Source organism: Pelodiscus sinensis, chromosome 25, assembly GCF_049634645.1.
Source record: "Pelodiscus sinensis isolate JC-2024 chromosome 25, ASM4963464v1, whole genome shotgun sequence".
Lineage (NCBI taxonomy): Eukaryota > Metazoa > Chordata > Testudines > Trionychidae > Pelodiscus > Pelodiscus sinensis.
In genome coordinates, this window is record NC_134735.1 from 19,054,349 (window position 1) to 19,071,977 (window position 17,629).

At 58.9% G+C, this 17,629-nt stretch overlaps 1 non-coding gene across 1 annotated transcript; it reads left to right on the top strand.

The window, feature by feature from the left end:
* Positions 1 to 423: 423 nt before the first annotated feature.
* Positions 424 to 497, top strand: TRNAN-AUU (transfer RNA asparagine (anticodon AUU)). The gene has a single exon. It is a non-coding gene; the product is annotated as a tRNA-Asn (tRNA).
* The last annotated feature ends 17,132 nt before the right edge of the window (positions 498 to 17,629 follow it).

The window sequence follows — 17,629 nt, forward strand, 5'->3', positions numbered from 1 at the left end:
TTTGTTCCACGAGCGTCTGGAGAGCCTCCCTGGCACGCTCCCTGAGCGGGTCCCGGCGGCCCTTGTGGGTGGGAAAAGGGCAGGAGGAAGCCCTGTTGCCTGAGGACAGAAGAGGAGGCCTCCATGCCTCCCACACAGGAAGCGGGGGGCTGCCGAGAGCTTCCCCGCAGGCGGCATCCTGGCCTGGCCTTTAGCTACTTGCAGCCTGGAGTGAAGGCGCGGAGTCAAAAGAGGCCGGCCCACATATAGCAGAGGATGGTTTCGATCCATCAACCTCTGGGTTATGGGCCCAGCACGCTTCCGCTGCACCACTCTGCTCCCTTGGGGCTAGACTGCCCGCAATCCACTCTAGCACCTGGGCTGCACTGGCACGGCCAGGCAGAGGAGCAGGCTGCTAGGCAGCGTTTCGGAAATCTCTTTGAGGTCTCTGTGGCACAATGGGTCAGCGCGTTCGGCTATTAACCGAAAGGATGGTGGTTCGAGCCCACCCAGGGACGTGGCTACGCTCGGCCTCCTGGCGCTTGCTAGCGGGCTCCCTTTTGCCACCTCCAAGCCATCCCTCTCGGCCTCGGTGAGGTCACCTTGTGGCCGGCAAGGTTCAGGGGCCGTGCCGTGCCACGGGAGCCAGTCTCCCAGCAACCGTGCCGGGGCCTCGGCCTCAGGGCTTAAGCCCCGAGCCCAAGCGCGAAAGCTCCAGCCGGGCAGGTGTCGCTCCCCTCCCGCCTCTACGCCAGCTGAGAGGGAGAAACGCACGAGCCGCGCGGGTTCTTAGCCGCCTCCCTCCTGCGGGCCTGTTTGCTGCGCAGACCTCTGGGCCTGTCTCATGCCTCCCCTGGGAAGCGTGGCCGCGCGAACTGAGCCCCAGTCGCAGCTCCTGAGGTTTCCTGTGCAGCCTTGGACTTGCATGGCTGCCATGGTTTCTCTTTGGAAGGGACTCGGTCCCGCTTGGACAGGCGACTCGCCCGTGTGACTCCAAACGCCATCTTGTGGCTGTCTTTTTCCCCCACAGCCAGAACACCAGGATTCGCCTCCCACGGCAGAAGATGCAAAAGGCCCTGGAAGGAAAGCCCTCCTGCTTTTTTACCTCGGGAGGATGTGGGCTACCAACCGAAGCTCTGAGCCAAGGACTGAAGGACCCGTCCAAGCCGTGGCCGTACTCCCGAGACTTGACCGAAGCCAGCTCTCTCTTCCATGACTGCTGCAAGCCTCAACCGAGAACGTGGCGAGTGCTCCCACAATTCCCTCTCCCCCTTTCCATTGAGGATTCCGAAGGACCGTCAGCTGGTGATTTTTGGCTCTGACTGTAAGGGATGAATTGAGCCGGGAACGTAGCTGGTCCTCTTGGGCTGGGCAGAAGCTTTTGATGGGATGAGATGGGTTTTGGTCAGCCGGCGTGTGCCTAAAGAGCGTGGGTGGTGGCGATGCGGGAGAAGCGGCGCGTCGGAGGGAATTGCTCGCGTGTCCTGTTGTTGAGCAGTATGGCGAAGGCAGAAGTTCTCTTTGTGAGGGGTTTGGCGTGCCTGGGAGTAGTAGAGCAAGGCCAGTGTTGATGCTGTGGCAGCTCTTTGTCTAGGCGTTTTGTCTAGGCCTGAATGAAGGCTCTGGGTAGCGTGGTCCAGAAGTGCTTTGTTCCACGAGCGTCTGGAGAGCCTCCCTGGCGCGCTCCCTGAGCTCCATGCTCAGCTGTGAGTCCGAGTCCCATAGACAAAAGCGCCCCAGGTCAGTGGTGGAGTCTCCACATGTCAATGGGTCTAGTGCAGGCCAGAGGCCTTGCTGGGATGCGCTAGGGCAAAGCCCAGGGCTGGGGCCGGACGGGAGCCCGTGAGAGGCAGCGGGGCGAGTGGGAGGCTCTAACTCTTGCTCCTGGCCAGGAAGTCCAGTGCTGGGTGACACCAAGGCCACGTCTGCACTGCAGGCATTTTGCTCAAGAACAGCTGTTCTTGTGCAAAAACTTGTGGCGCGTCTACACTGCACGTGAATTCTTGTGCAAGTAAATTTGCAGTAAAGCATCAGAAAAGAGGGCTTCTTGCACAGGAGTTATTCCTCTCCCCACGAGGAATAAGCCCCTTTTGTGCAAGAGCTGTTGTGCAAGAAGGCAGCGTGGACGGGCACCAGGGGCTTCTTGAGCAAGACACTTTTATGGCTAAAATGGTCATCAGAGCTTTCTTGCACGAGAAAGCGTTCACAATGCCATGGACACTCTTGTGCAAAAGCACATGGCAGGGTGGAGGTGCTCTTGCACGAGACCTTTTGCGCAAGAACTCCGGTGTGAAACAGTTCTTGTGCAAGAAGTCTGCAGCGTAGGGCAGGGAGCAGCCTATGGGGCTACTGGAGCTGCTGGCTGCAGGATGCCCAGTCAGGGAGTGGGGGGGACCCCTAGGAATGGCTCCAACTTCCCAGAGGGGTGGCCAGAGGCAGGACATTTGCCTGGCAGGGTGAGGTGGGGGGAGGGCAGTGACCTCACAGGGGCTTTGGGCAGCCCTCAGCAGATCAGGCAAAGGGCAGGTGGGGAGGTGGTGACCTCACAGAGGAACCCACATCTCAGGCTGAGAAAAGGGGGGGGCGGGCCCAGGGGACTTTGGAGACCCCCGGTTGCTTTAGCTCTGGTGCGTCTCCTGCTCACAGTTGCTTTGTCCTCTGTGAGTTCCACATCCGGACAGCGTTTTGCAGAAGGTAAGAGCCCCCAGGGGTTTGGATCCCGCCCGGGGCCGGCTGGGTTCCAGGCAGGCCCAGCCCTCGGTCAAGGGCCAGAAGGTGATTCCTCACCTGGGCTGTGTCCTTAGCGCCACTGGGGCTTTCTCCTGGTTGGTTTCCCTTTTCCTCCATCCCGCCCACATTTCTGCTCTGTTCTTGCCTCTTCTGTGACCTTCCCCTGCTGCCCCCCCAGCTTGTGACCCAACAGACTAGCTGAAGGAGGGGGGGTGGTTTGCAGGAGCCGTGGGGCAGGGGATGCAGCCCCCATTGTGGGGACTGGGGAGGTGGGGCTGGACCAGGTCTATGCCGGTGTCTTTGGGGAGAACGCTCCACCCCCCCCCCCACACCTTAGACTCTCCCCTGATTGGCCGAGCAGGGGCTGTTGATGGGCAGGAGACTCAGGTCCTTGCAGTGCCTGTGCAAGACCGAGCCGATAAGCAAGGGGCCATTTGGGGGCTGGGGGCAGTCGCTCTGGGGAGCTGGAACCCCTGGATTTCACTCTGCAGGCTGCGCCCCAAGCTCCCCTTTGCTCCCCTCATTTGCAGCATGGCCAAACACATCAGGCTGTGGTTCCGGAAAGCCCTGAAGATGGCCCCAGGGCCGGTGGGAAGCAGCTCCTCCGTCCCCGCGGGCGGGGAAGCTGAATCCCACCAGCTCGGGGCGACTCACCCACCGGCCAGGCCCCTCCGGACCTGGCTCCAGAGGCGGCTGGGAAGGCGGGACCCAGCCCAGCGGGGCAGCCGGGTAGGGTGGCTCTGGGGCCTCCTCTGTGGAGAGAAACACCTGCCCCAGGAGCCCAGCCCCCATTACCACCAGGGGGCATCGCCCTGCCCGGCCCCCGGGGACCTGCCAGTCTCCGGGAGCCCCCAGCCTCTCCGCACCAGCCCCTGCAGCTGTGGGTCCAGCTCAGTGAGCAGCAGCGCCTGGGCCTCCAGCTGCAGCCGGGCCACCTCCTGCAGCCGCTCAGACCCAGGTGAGGGGCCGTGAACATGCTGGGCCCAGGGGCTCACCCAGTACACGGGGGGGCAGCCCCAGTGTCTGCCCCGCAGCCAGGGCAATGGATGGGGGCGGGAGCTGCTGCTTGGCTCTCTTGTTCCTGGTGGGGGCTCTGCTGAGGGCGTTGGCAGATGTGAGGGTGGAAGGGGGATGGGTCCCTGCGAGGGGCGTGTGGGGCCCAAGCTGCCCTGGGTCCCTGACATGGGGGCGCGTGACCCCTGCTGGCCGCTGGAGTCACCCTGGTCCCTTCCCTCCCGCACAGAGCCCCCCTGCGCCTCGGCGGAGCTCTGCCAGGAGCGGATGGACTCCCGGGTGGAGGAAGGGGCCATCTATGATATTGAAGAGCAGCTCCACACCCGGGACACGGTAGGAACCTTCTCCACACGGGGGGGGGGGGGGGGACCCGAGATTGTCCGGCCCCTTCCCAGCACGTCCCCCCCTCCGGGAGGGGCTTGTCCCTGGGGATCCCCCTGGGGCCCCTTCTCCTGCATGACCTGGGCCCCCCAAGCTGAGGTCTCTTGTCATGCACCAGCTGGGCCCCCACAAGCCTGAGGAAGCAGTTGGGGGGGGAGTGTGGGTGCTTGGACAACCGGCAGCTCCCACCTCCACTCCTGGGAGGCCTGAGCCCTGCAGCTGTCCGTGGGGGGCAGGCAGGCCCCAGGCTCACAGACTCTCTCTGGGGTGCAGAGCCCAGCCGCCCTGCAGCGGTTCCTCCTGGCCGTCCCCCCCGCCTGCCTCGCCGCCCTCCAAAGGGGCGAGGACACCCTGGCGCCGCGCTGCTGCAAGGACACCATGATGGCCAGGATCGTGGTGAGCGAGTCGCGGCGGCCGGGAGGAGGGGAGGGGATACGTGGGGTGGACAGGGGTCTGCCTGGGCCATGGCGGCGGGTGGGGGTGCTGGAAATGGGATGGGTGGGGCCAGGAGTGCTGGAGGGGGAGGGGGAGGTGGACATGGGGAGGGTGGGTGGGGATGCTGGAGGAGGGAGGGACACAGAAATGGGGCAGGTCTGGGGTGCTGGACAGGGAGGGGGATTCGGAACAGGGAGGGGTCTCCTCGGGCCATGGGGGGGGGAGCTGGAAGGTTAGCAGAGCGGGCTGCTGAGGATGCGCCTGGGGAGCAGGGAGGAGGAGGTTCAGAGGCTGGTCACCAGGGCAGTGAGGGGCAGGAGACGGCCTGGGGACAAGGATTGAGCTGGTCCCGGTTTGGGAGGGGGGTGCTGGGAGGGGCCCTGTGCCGGGCAGGGGGGCTACAGGCCAGCGGGAGGCAGTGGGGTTGGATCCTGCTGGGTGGGGGCGCTGGCCGTGTGAGCGTCTCTTGGGGGCCCCAGCCTCACACGCCCCTTTGTCTCCTTGGGTCTCACAGGAGATCATGGAGGACTCCCCCACCCCACTGGTCTTGGCCGACTGCCTCAACGCCGCCTGCAGCCTCAGGTACCGACCCCCCCCCGCCGACTCCCCCCCAGAGCAGATCCCCTGACCAGGGAGTGGGAAAGTCTCTGTCTCCTGGGCTATGTCTAGACTGCAAGCCTCTTTCGAAAGAGAGCACCCAGTGAGTCTGGATGCTCTCTTTCGAAGAAGCCCTAGTTCCATTCAAGAACGCCTTCGTTCGAAAGAAGCACTTTCCAAAGAAGGCGTTCTTCCTCGTGAAATGAGGTTTACCGCCGTGGAAAGAAAAGCCGCGTTCTTTCGATTTAATTTCGAAAGAACGCGACTGCAGTCTAGACGCAGGTGATGTTTTTTCGGAAAAAGGCTACTTTTCCCGAAAAACCCCCTGAGTGTGGACACAGCCCTGCTGCTGAATGAACAGTCTCTGCCCCTCTCTCCTGCCAGCACCTTGCAGCCTCCCCTACAGGCCCAGCTCCTGAGCCCCCTGCTGAGGGCGGCCGTGGGACAGACTGTGTCTGGGGACTGGCAGCAGGAGCCCATCCACACACAGGTACGTCCCTCCGGGCCCTGCTCCCGGGCTGGGCTGGAGCTCCAGAGAGGAGTGGGGGTGGGGGCAGAGGGAGAGAAGAAGCTGCAGGTTTGGATCCTTCCCTCCAGGTTTCCCGTTGCTCTCCCTGGGGGCCCGTCCCTTCCATGCCCAGCCTGGGCTCCTCCCTGCTCTGCGAGGCGGCTCAGACCCTGCTCAAGGCTGCACCCCGGGGCCAGCGGGTGGCCTGGATTCCCCAACCCCCCTCTGACCCAGGGCTCCCCCTTGTCTTGCAGCAGTTCATCCGGGCCCTTCCCGTCGACCTCCAGGCCCTACTGGCAAGCCTCCTCGCCGAGTCCCCAGACACCGCCAGGCTGCAGCTGATCATGGAGGTGAGCCCCGTGGGGGGGACGGGGCCATTGTCCCTGCTTCCTCGGGGGGCCGAGAGAGGAGCTGTGTCAGTGGCCGGGGGGGGGGGGCACAGTCTGAGAGGAGCCCCAGGCTCTGCCCAGAACCGGCGCCTCCCTACGGGTCCTGACCTGCCTCTTTCCCCCCCAGCACCTGAGCCCGTGGCTGGAGTCCCGCCTGCCCCAGGAGCGAGCCAGGGCCCTTGGCAGCACCACGGCCCTGCTGGGAGTCGCCACCACCCTCCCGGGGTTTGAGGTAAGTGACCTCGGAGCCGGGGGGTCTGGGGCTGCAGGGCGCGGGGCTGGAAGCGTCCCCGGGAGGCAGAGCTGGGAATGGGCCGGGAATGGGCCGCGTTCTCCTTTCCCCGGGGAGGGGCGACCCTGGGCCTTTCCGGGGGGCACCTGGGCCCCAGACTGGGGAGTGGCCGTCAGTGGATCCCCTTGTTCCACCCCCGGAGTGACCCTTCAGTCGGGGCCATTGCTCAGGGTTGTCTCCTCGCAAGGCCGGCCCCGCCCCGCCCCGCCCCGGGAGGTGTCTCTGTCCGTCCCCGAGCTCAGAACCGCCTCGGCGGCCGTTAGCATGGGACGTGCAGCCCCAGGATGCTGAGGGACCCCCCCTCTTCTCTCCCCTCAGAACTCCGCCGACTGGCCGAGGATGGGTCACCACGTGGCCCAGCTGGGCCTTTTTATTTCGGACCCATCCGAAGACGTCAGCCGGCTGGCCCGGAAGGGGGTGCACAGCCTGTACCGACTCCTCCTGCACCACAGGGGTAAGGAACCCAGCCGGGACCTGGGCCCCAGGGACACCCTGAGGGTGCCGGCGGCGGGGGGAGGGGACCCAGCCCTTTTCCCCCAGACTGGCCCAAGGGGGGATGCGTCCCTCTGTGTTCCCCTTCTGCCCCCTGTGCCCCTCCATTTGCCCAGGGATGCCTGCAGGGACCCGTGGGAGGGGAAGGGCTCAGACCTGCCAGCAGAATCACCCTGGTTTGTCTCTTGCAGGCCTCAACATCCACCAGGCAGAGGACCTGTGGTGCAGGCACTACTATAAGGAGAGATGGGTCCTGGCGCACAGCAACACCGTGCGGGTGGGAGAGGTAAGGACGCGCTGCCAGGGCAGGGCAGGGCTCGGGGGTGGGGCTGGCTGGGGCCCTCGTGCGGGTAGGACGCGGGGTGGGAGCGGGGAGTCGCTGATCGAATGGTCGATGCATTTTCCCTCGACTATTCGAGCCGTGGACAGGGCGGCACTGCCCCTTTGTGACGCTGTCCCGGCGTTTCAAAGGGGCGGCGCTTCCTAGGGGTAGCGCCGCACCTTGCCCCGGATCTCCCGTAGGAGGGGAAGCAGGGCGGGGGGGGGCAACACTTTTTGATGGAGGTCGCTCCAAGATGTTGGCCAGTGGCCTAGGGCTGCTCTGTTGTGCGGAGGGGGGTGAGGTCTGGGAGGGTCTTGGGGGCAGGAGGAAGGTGTGACCTGGGGCAGGGGTTGGGGTGCAGGGTGAGGAGAGCGTCTGGGTGCAGGGTCTGGAAGGGAGTTTGCAGAAGGAGGAAGCTGTTTTAGCCCCAGGAGTTGGGGCCGGGCTCTGGGCCGTCAGCTGAAACCTCCCGTGCTCTTGATTTCAGGTCTTTGGGCAGCTCTTCACGCCAGAGCAGGAGAACTGCTTTTTAGAGAAGGCTCTGCTCGCTGCCCGCTCCCCCCTGAGGCGCCCCAGCCAGGCCGGGCTGGTCCTGGCCCACGCCCTGCATGGGCAGGCCCATCAGCTCCTGGGATACATGGTGAGCAGCCGGAGCAGATGCAGGAGAGCGGGGCAGGGCCAGGGTCTCCTTCCCATCCCCTCAGGGAGTCCCCCGCCCCTTTCCTCATGCTGCCCCCACCCCACGTCCCTGCTGGGTGGGTCAGAAGCTCACCCTGCGGGCCTGACGGGGGGTGACCAGAGAGCAGAACAAGTCTCAGCGCAGGGGGGAGGAGGGGGGAAATGCTGGGGGGGCCCAGTACCCCTGAGTCCCCAGGGATGAATGTGACGGATTCTGCTTCCCTTGCAGCAGGAAGACAGCCAGTGAGAGCACAAGGAGCTGAGGAGCCAGCAGCTGCGTCCCCCTCCCCCCAACCCTCCCAATTGTATAGAATGTATTTCAATTCGGATTAAATAACGTTTCAAAAAACATTTGGATCAGGCTTTGTCAATAATTTTTAATGGGGGGGGGGCATTTTGGCAAGTGGTCAAGGGCCACATTTCTACCAAGGAGTTTGGGGTCTGGGACGGGGCGGTTGGGTGCAGAAGAGAGCTGAGGGGAGGAGCCTGGGTGCGCACCGTCCATTGCATCATCACGCGGCGCCATTGTGCTAGTGCTGGAGCTTGGGTGACTGGTTTAATTTGAATGTTTACACAGATTAGGTGTTTTAACTTTAGGAAACTTCATTTTCAATAAGGTCAAATGTTAATTTCTGTCTACCACAAAGGGTTTCAAAGTTTTCTTTCTTAAAGGCAGGGATGAGGAACCTTTTTTGTCTCCAGGGCCACTGACCCCCAGAAAAACCAGTTGGGGACCACACACGAGAAAAGCAAAATACAAAAACCCTTCTTCCAAAACCCACAAGCCTCACTGAGGTGAGGGGAAGGGACAGGGAGGACTGAGGTTCGGGGATCCCTCATTTTTGGCCCCCCCTCAGATTGAGAGGGACCCGCAAATGCCACTCTCCCTGGAACCCAGGAGAGTTAATCTGTGCTGGAGCTGGAGTGCCAGGGGAGTGAGATGTCTCAGTCGGGGCCACATTCGTGAGGCTTGGGGGGGGTTGGAGGCGCCAGGGACGCATTCAGATAGAGCAGGGGAGCCGGCAGGGACCCTGAGAGGAGAAGTGGGAGTGAGAGCCCAGCCGGGGAGACACAAGGAAACCAGAGTCAGTGTAGTATCTCTCAGGCAGCTGGGGTAGACACCCCCCACCCCAAACCCCAGCCTCCTGTTGGATCCTCCTCCCACAGTTAACTGCCTCTGAGTCTGCACCCAAACTCCCATCGCTGCCCTGAACCTGTCCCAGAGCCTGCAACCCGCAGCCTCTGCCGCGCCCCACTCCCCAGCCATCCTGCACCGTAACCCCAGCCTCAGGCCAGCGAACCTGAGTGAGGGTGGGGGAGCCCAAGCAGCAGAGGGAGGGGGGAGTGGAATGAGTGGGGGCGTGGCCTCAGAACAGGGGCAGGGGTAGGTGCGGGGAAGGGGGCGGGGCAATGGTAGTGGCCTCTAATGCCCACACCCCTCCCTTCGGCATCGCTTATGTCCCATGTCCGCCCCCTCCTGAGCCCACAGCCGGTGCCAAGGCCTCGTGCCCAGGGCGGGGTCGCCCCTGTGAGCTGCCAGCCATACTGGGGAGAGGCGAGAGGGTCTGGGCTGCTGTGTCCGTTGCTGGCTCCTGTCAGGCCTTTGCACCAAGTCCTGGTGCAGCCTGAGCAAACCTGGGTCCTTCCCTGCTCCTCCAACACCACCTGGGCAAAGGGAGGAGAGTCCCCAACAGCCTCTGTCACTTCGGCCTCCTGTCGGGGGAACATGCCCCCTGCAGCATGATCCCCTGTAGATCTAGCCCTCTGGGCACTCACCCAAGGTCTCTACACGGCAGCTGCTCTGTGCCTAGTGCTGGCACTGCAGAGCCATTTGCCACTTTGCACCCGACTGTCACCAGGTCCTTTCCATTTGCAGGGCCGGCCACATCTCCTGCCCGCTAGGCCATTGGCTGCACCCTCGTCTCGCTCCTCCTGGTGTCTGTATCCGTCATCACCTTGGTGCTGGAGAGATGGGGCCTGCCCCAGCCTGCCGGGCTGCAAGGGACTCCTGTTGGGAGCAGCTGCATGGGAACCAGAGGCCCAAGAATGGGAGAACCCTATTGACCTGCTGTGAGCAGGAGACGGGGGTGGGGAGGGGGCTGGGGAGGTACCTGTACTCAGCTCTGAATGGGGGCTGGGGAGACACAGACACTGCTGATGATTGCTGCACTGTGGGCCCCTGGGTTACAGTCTATGCCCAGGCAGCTCCTCCAGTCACTGCCTGTCACATTACTGGATCTTGAGGGGAGCAGCCAGATCACTGCTGCACCCATAGGTGGGGGTGTTGGCCCCAGAAAATGGTAGAAAAGGGGGCCATGTGGGGTGCTGAATAGAAGCTTATTATCTGATAGTCCTATGTAAGCTATTTATGTGGTTGTATAACGTCTGTGTGTGTAGTTAGGAATCTGTAGTCTGTGTGGATCCTGAATATTTCTCTGCATGTGGTTGAGCATTGGGCAGAGCCCGGCCTGTGGACATGCTAATTAGCGAGGCCCTGTGGGACAATGGCACTGAATGGGCCAAGGACACACCTAAAGCATGAGGGCGGACACCTAAGAGCGGCCAGCAGAGAGAGGCTGAGGACCAGGTGATCTCCTGCAGCCAAGAAGAGGCCAGGAAGGAGGGATAAATAGGCCATGTGGTCGATGCCATCTTGGTTCTCAGCTCAGCACTTCATCCCAGAGGCAGCATTGCAGGGATCGAAGAGCCCGAGAGACCTGTGAACCCATCCTGACCCTAGGATGTGCAACAAGAACTCTTAAACCAGCAGCTGTAACATCTCTGCTAGAGGCTGCATCGAGAACTGGGACATTCGGTGCATGTAACATTCTATTCCTTTAACAACCTTACTCTCATGCTTTTCTTTATTGTAATAATAAACCTTTAGGTGTTAGATGCTAAAGGATTGGCTCAGCATGATTTGTGGGTAAGATCCAGAGGGTAAATTGACCAGGGATCTGTGGCTGGTTTCTTGGGACCAGACAGAACTTGTTCGGGGTAGGTGGGATTGGCTGCTAGGACCCCCACCGGTGTATGAGGCCCGGGGCCATCGGGGGCATGGATATTGCTGGGGTGCCGGAGGGGTTTTGCTCGTGAGGCTTCAGGCAGGCAGCTGAAGCGCTCTGTGGGACTGGTTTGTGGCCTGTGTGGAGAGGTCACCAGTCTGGGGGCTGTAAGGAGCCCCGGATTTGAGCAATTCGCCCTGAGCAGACGCCCTCAGCTGTGCCCAGACACGGCCCGGTCCGTCACACTGCCCCTCAGCCTGCAGGCCTCTCCTCGCTCTCAGCCAGGCCAAGGGCTGAGCCCTGCTGTGGCCTGCCCCAGCCAGCCAGCCCAGCTCCTCCTCCTGCACAAACAGTCCCGCCTGCTCCTTTAGCAAAGCAGAGCGGGCTGGTTGTGGAACTTCTGGGAGACTGAGGTTCAAGTCCCAGGTCTGCTGCAGAGCCCTTGTCCCTGCCACTCCCCTGAGTGGGCCTCAGCTCCCGTCTGTGAAACGGGGACACTGATTCTAACTCATCTAAGGGGAGCATTTTCAAAGCCCTAAGGGAGTTGGGAGCACAAGTGTGTGACTGTGCTTTGTGCCCACTGCTTGGTGCTCCTAAATCCCCCAGGTGCTTAGCTTGGGAGCTTTTCCGGGCAGGGGCTGCGGCTAGGGTTGCCAGGTGTCCCGTTTGAACCGGACAGTCCAGTATTTGAGCTTTCTGTCCAGGAGATAAATTGAGAAAATATCTCAGTTTTCTAAATAAGATGTACTCTAGGTTGTGATGCAATGGCAAGTATGTCTGGTATTTTTATTGACCATCTGGCAACCCTGGCTGCGGCTGCCTCTCACTACTCTGGTGTGGACAAAGCACTGCAGTCATCCCGGGACAACGCCCCCAGAGACGCTCTCCCTCTGGGGCAGGGTCCTTTAATGCTTTTCACACTGACATAGGCTACGGGACAGCCCCTTGGACACGGGCATGAGTGTCCCCGCGGGGCGGTATCCCCCGGACGCTGCGCAATGCAGAGAAGAGGGGTGAGTCCTGGGGGATTGGTGGGACAAGAGACGTTCCGTTATTTTAACCCCACCCGCTATAAAGCAGCAAAACCCTGGGTCCAGGTACTCAAAAGTGCAGGGCTCTGCTTCTGCGGGATTAGCCGCCCCTTCTCGGCTGGGAACACGCAGGCGAAGCATCAAAGGGCTCCCACCCCACTGAGATGGTGACTGCATGTCTCGGGAAGGGAAGAATCCAGCCATGGGGGGGGGGGGAGGGATCCCCTCTGGCACTGACAGAGAGGCCCAGAGACATGCAGAAGGAAAGTTCGGGAGGGAGGGGGCAGAGATACCAGGTAGGGAGGAGGACGGAGGTGCAGCTAACTCTGGTACTCGTGACACCCAGACCCCATCTCTCCCCACCTCCTTGGACCCAGGCAGCACCTGCTCCTTTTTGTCTCCTCTCCCATTGACTGCCGCCCTCCTCACCACCAGGTCTCCCAAAGGTTCCTCTCCCCAAATGTTTCCCACTCCCCTCCCACTGTTCCTCGCTCCCAAATCCCTGGGGTCCTGTCAAACAAACGTCTCTTCCTCCCTCCTGTGGCTGGCACCTCCATGTCCTGTAGCCTGGCCCCCCTCCCTTTACTCCATTCTTCACCAACCCTTCCAGCTCCTTGAGTTCCATTTCTTCCAGCCTCCACCCCAACTCCCTCCATCTGCATCTCCACCCCAGCCCTGCCTCCCAGCCCCGCCTCTTAGCCCCCGGCCCCAAACCTTCCCTTCCCTGGTTCTTCCCTCCCCAAACTGCCTGTTCTGCTTATTTCTAGGCCAGGGGTGAAGCAGGAGCCATTCTGCTGGGCACTCTGCAAACACAGAACAAGGACAGTCCCAGCCCCACGCGTCTGGCCCTTGAAGAACAAACCCAGAGGCAGAGGGACCTGGACAGACGGGATGGTGAGGGGCAATTTCCCTCAGCAGCTTGGGCCGTCCTGGCAGAATAGTGTCTCAGTCTCCTAGGAGATCACGGTAGTGGGAACCAACTGTCCATGTTGTGCTAGACAAGGGCGATAGGAAGCCGCTCTGGGGTGCCCCACTAAGTCTGGCAGGCTGGGGGCGGGGCTTTGGGTGCTGTCAGCACGCTGGGCTGCACAGCCACAGTGTACTCCAGGGATCTGGTGGCCAAGTAGTGTAGTGGCTGCACTCCCAGTCCCCTGCCCTTAGCCTCCAAACACCCCCCACCACCTACCCCTGACTCCTGCACCACAATCCCTGCACTGCGCCCCCCCTCACTCCTGGACTCCCTGCCCTGAGCTCCCCACACCCATACACTCCCCAGCCCCCTGTCCTGAGCTCTACCATACCCCTGCCCTGAGCTCCCCATCCTCCCACACTCCCCACGCCCTGCCCTGAGCTCCCCCACATCTTCACACTCCTCATCCCCCGCCCTGAGCTCCCCATACTCCCACATTCCCCATCCCACTGTTCACCAGGTCCTGATGAAATGCATCCCAGGATACTCAAGGAGCTGATAGAGGAGCTATCTGAGCCTTTAGCTATGATTTTTGAAAAATCATGGCAGACAGGGGAGATTCCAGAAGACTGGAAAAGGGCAAATATTGTGCACATCTATAAAAAGGCGAATAAGAACAACCCAGGAAACTACAGACCGGTCAGTTTAACGTCTGTCCCAGGGAAGATAATGGAGCAGGTAATTAAGGAAATCATATGCAAACACTTGGAAGGTAATAAAGTGATAGGGAATAGCCAGCATGGGTTTGTGAAGAACAAGTCATGCCAAACTAATCTGATAGCTTTCTTTGATAGGATAACGAGCCTTGTGGATAAGGGAGAAGCGGTGGATGTCATATACCTAGACTTTAGTAAGGCATTTCATACGGTCTCGCATGATATTCTTATTGATAAACTAGGCAAATATAACTTCGATAGGGCCACGATGAGGTGGGTGCATAATTGGTTGGATAACCGTAGTCAGAGAGTTGTTGTTAACGGTTCTAAATCCTGCTGGAAAGGGATAACAAGTGGAGTTCCTCAAGGGTCTGTTTTGGGACCCGTACTGTTCAATATCTTCATCAATGATGTAGATATTGGGATAGAGAGTACGCTTATTAAGTTTGCAGATGATACCAAACTGGGTGGGGTTGCAACTTCTTTGGAGGAGAGGGACATAATTCAAAATGACCTTAGCAAGTTAGGGAAATGGTTAGAGGTAAACAGGATGAGGTTTAATAAAGAGAAATACTCCACTTAGGAAGGAACAATCAGTTCCATACATACAAGATGGGATGCGACTGTCTAGGAAGGAGCATGGTGGAAAGAGATCTAGGGGTCATAGTGGACCACAAGTTGAATATGAGTCAACAGTGTGATGCTGTTGCAAAAAAAGCAAATATGATTCTAGGTTGTATCAACAGGTGTGTTGTAAGCAAAACTCGTGAAGTCATTCTGTCGCTCTACTCTGCATTAGTTAGGCCTCAGCTGGAGTACTGTGTCCAGTTCTGGGCGCCACATTTCAAGAAAGAGGTGGAGAAATTGGAAAGGGTACAGAGAAGAGCGACAAGAATGATTAAAGGTTTAGAGAACATGACCTATGAAGCCAGGCTTCATGAACTGGGCTTGTTTAGTTTGGAAAAAAGAAGATTAAGGGGGGACATGAGAGCGGTTTTCAAATATCTAAAAGGGTGTCACAAGGAGGAAGGAGAAAATTTGTTCCTCTTGGTTTCTGAGGACAGGACAAGGAGTAATGGGCTTAAAGTGCAGCAGGGGAGGTTTAGATTGGACATTAGGAAAAAATTCCTAACCGTCAGGGTGGTCAAATATTGCAATAAATTGCCAAGGGAGGTGGTGGAATCTCCCTCTCTGGAGTTATTTAAGAACAGGTTAGATAGACATCTGTCAGGGATGGTGTAGATTGAGCTTGGTCCTGCCTTGAGGGCGGGAGGCTGGACTCGATGACCTCTTGAGGTCCCTTCCAGTCCTATTATTCTATGATTCTGTGATTCAAGCTCTTGCCTTGACCTCCACAAAGGGAGGTGTGGTACCACAGTACCTGTAAGAATTTTAAGTTGCTTTCACTCCTGACGCTAGACACAGAAAGTGAGGGGGGATTTTTAGGAAACAATGTGGGGGAGAGGAAAGCAACTTTTCCTCCCTGCCCCCAGTCATGTTACTGGATGTTGAGGGGAGCAGCCAGATCACTGCTGCACCCATGTGGGGGTGTTGGCCCCAAAAGTGGCACAAAGGGGGGCCACGTGAGGTGTCCAGTAGAAGCCTACTTTCTTCTGATTCCATATATGCTATTCATGTGATTGTATAATGTTGGTATGTGAAGTTATAAGCATGTATTTTGTGTGGATACCAAATGTTTCTCTGTATGTGGTTGAACTATGGGCACAGCAGCTCAGCCTATGGATATGCTAACGAGTAAAGCTCTGGAACAATAGCCCTCTTTAGGCCAAGGACACGCCTCAAGAGTGGTGACTCATACCTAGTGGCTACCAGCAGGGAACACAGGGATAAGCCATGGGCCAGGTGACCTGCTGTAGCCAAGAAGAGACCAGGAAGGAGGGATAAATAGGCCATGTGGTCGACTCCATCTTGGTACTCAGCTCAGCACTTCATCCCAGAGGCAGCAGTGCAGGGATCGAAGAGCCAGGAAGAACTGTGTGCCCATCCTGACCCTAGGATGCGCAACAAGGACTTGTAAGCCAGCAGCTGTAACATCTCTGCTAGAGGCTGCATCGAGAACCGGGAAATTTGATGCATGTAATGTACTATCCTTTAACAACCTTACTCTCATACTTTTCTTTATTGTAATAATAAACCTTTAGATGTTAGATGCTAAAGGATTGGCTCAGCATGATTTGTGGGTAAGGTCCAGAGGGTAAATTGACCAGGGATCTGTGGCTGGTTTCTTGGAACCGGACAGTACTTGTTCGGGGTAGGTGGGATTGGGTGCTAAGACCCCCCTACCGGTGTATGAGGCCCGGGGCCATCTGGGGCACGGATATTGCTGGGGTTTCGGAGGGGTTTTGCTCGTGAGGCTTCAGGCAGGCAGCTGAAGCACTCTGTGAGACTGGTTTGTGGCCTGTTTGGAGAGGTAACCAGTCTGGGGACTGTAGGGAGCCCCGAAGTTGAGCAATTCGCCCTGAGTGGAAGCCCTCAGCTGTGCCCAGACACAGTCCGGTCTGTCACAGCCCCAGCCAAGCCGTTTGCTGCGCCATGAGGAGAACCGCCCTGTGCTGGGCACCTGAGCAGTGAAGAGAAGTTCAGCGCCCAGACTGCCTGGGAGGGCAGCACAAGGAGTCATCGTCTCCAGGAGAGGCAGTGGTCTCATCACACCATCAGCCCCAGGGTTCTCCTGGCTTTGCAGGCGTCATGGAGACGGGGAGTGCTACGGAGGGAAGGGATGATGAGGCAGCTCAATGGATGTTTTCGGGGAGTTCGTTCAGAGCAGCGAGGCAGAAAGCACAGAGCCCTGGAGGGGCAGGGCGTCAAGAAACCCCCTGAAATCTTCAAGTCTGAGCTGTGAGGGGAGCACGTCACCCTGGACCATTCCTCACAGGTGTCTGCCCAGCCTCTTTTTAAACGCCTCCAGCGACAGCGATTCCACAGCCTCCTTTGGGAGCCTCTTCCAGAGCTTAACTGCCCTTAGGGACAGAAAGTTCCCCTAAATCTCCCTCGGTGCAGGTAAAGTCCCTCACACATTGTCCAACTTCAGTGGACATAGAGAGAAGTGATCATCAGCCCCTTTAGAAGAGCCCGTAACACACGTGAAGGCCTGTTATCGGCCCTCCCTACCTTTTCTTTTCTCAAGACTGTCTATGGCGTTCTCATGGGTCAGGTATTTTACACCTTTTATCATTTTTGTGACTCTCCCCTGGACTCGCTCCACCTGGCCCACATCTTCCCTACAGTGTGGCAGCCAGAACCCAACAGAGTCCGTCAGCTGAGACTGGTGGAGGAGGACAGGCACCGCCCAGATCTGACAAGCCAGAGCCCTGTTTAGACAAACCCTTTTTTGCAGCTGTATTACCTTGTTGACTCATATGCCCATTTGTGATCTTGGATAACCCCCAGATCGTGTTCAGCAGCACTGTCCCCAGCCCATGGGCCATCCTCAGCTGGAGCAATTGCACAATCTGGCCTGGGACTTCCTGTCCATTACTGCCCCATGCCCTGCTCTTTCCCACCATCACCCCGCCCTCTCCCTGCGTGGCATCTTGTACCCTAGGATGCAGCTTTGGGGATCACTGGGGGGCTGGCACCACATGGAGGCAGCAGTCATGCCCCCTCTATTCTCTGTGTGGCAGGAGCCATGGCGGAGTCAGACAGCACTGGACAAATGCACTTGCTCTGTTGTGCTCTGCTTCCCCATGGCTCCTACTGATGTGGGGAGTGTGTGTGGGGCCCGACTGCTGCCTCTGCACAGCACCAGGCCCCCCAGTGACCTCCAAAGCCACGTCCTCCCTCTTCCCAAGCAGAGAGATCCGATCCCAGACAGGAGATGCCACAGCTGAGGATGGCACAACTATGAGGAGCTGCCGGTGTGGGATGCTGGCTCCTGGGAACTTCTTCAGAGGGGTATCCCAAGCTCTGCTACCACTAGCAAGCTTGAAGAAAACCCAATAATCTCTGATAGCTGACCTCTCAGTCTTAGTCATGCACTCACCCACCTCCTATTACTTTCCAGGACACAAGAATCAGATCCTAGTCTTTAAAAGGGTGTTCTTATTAACAAAACAAAAAGATATTCTTGATAAAGGATACTTCATTGCTAGGTGTTATAGAGCAGCTGAGAAAAGAATAGATTAAAACA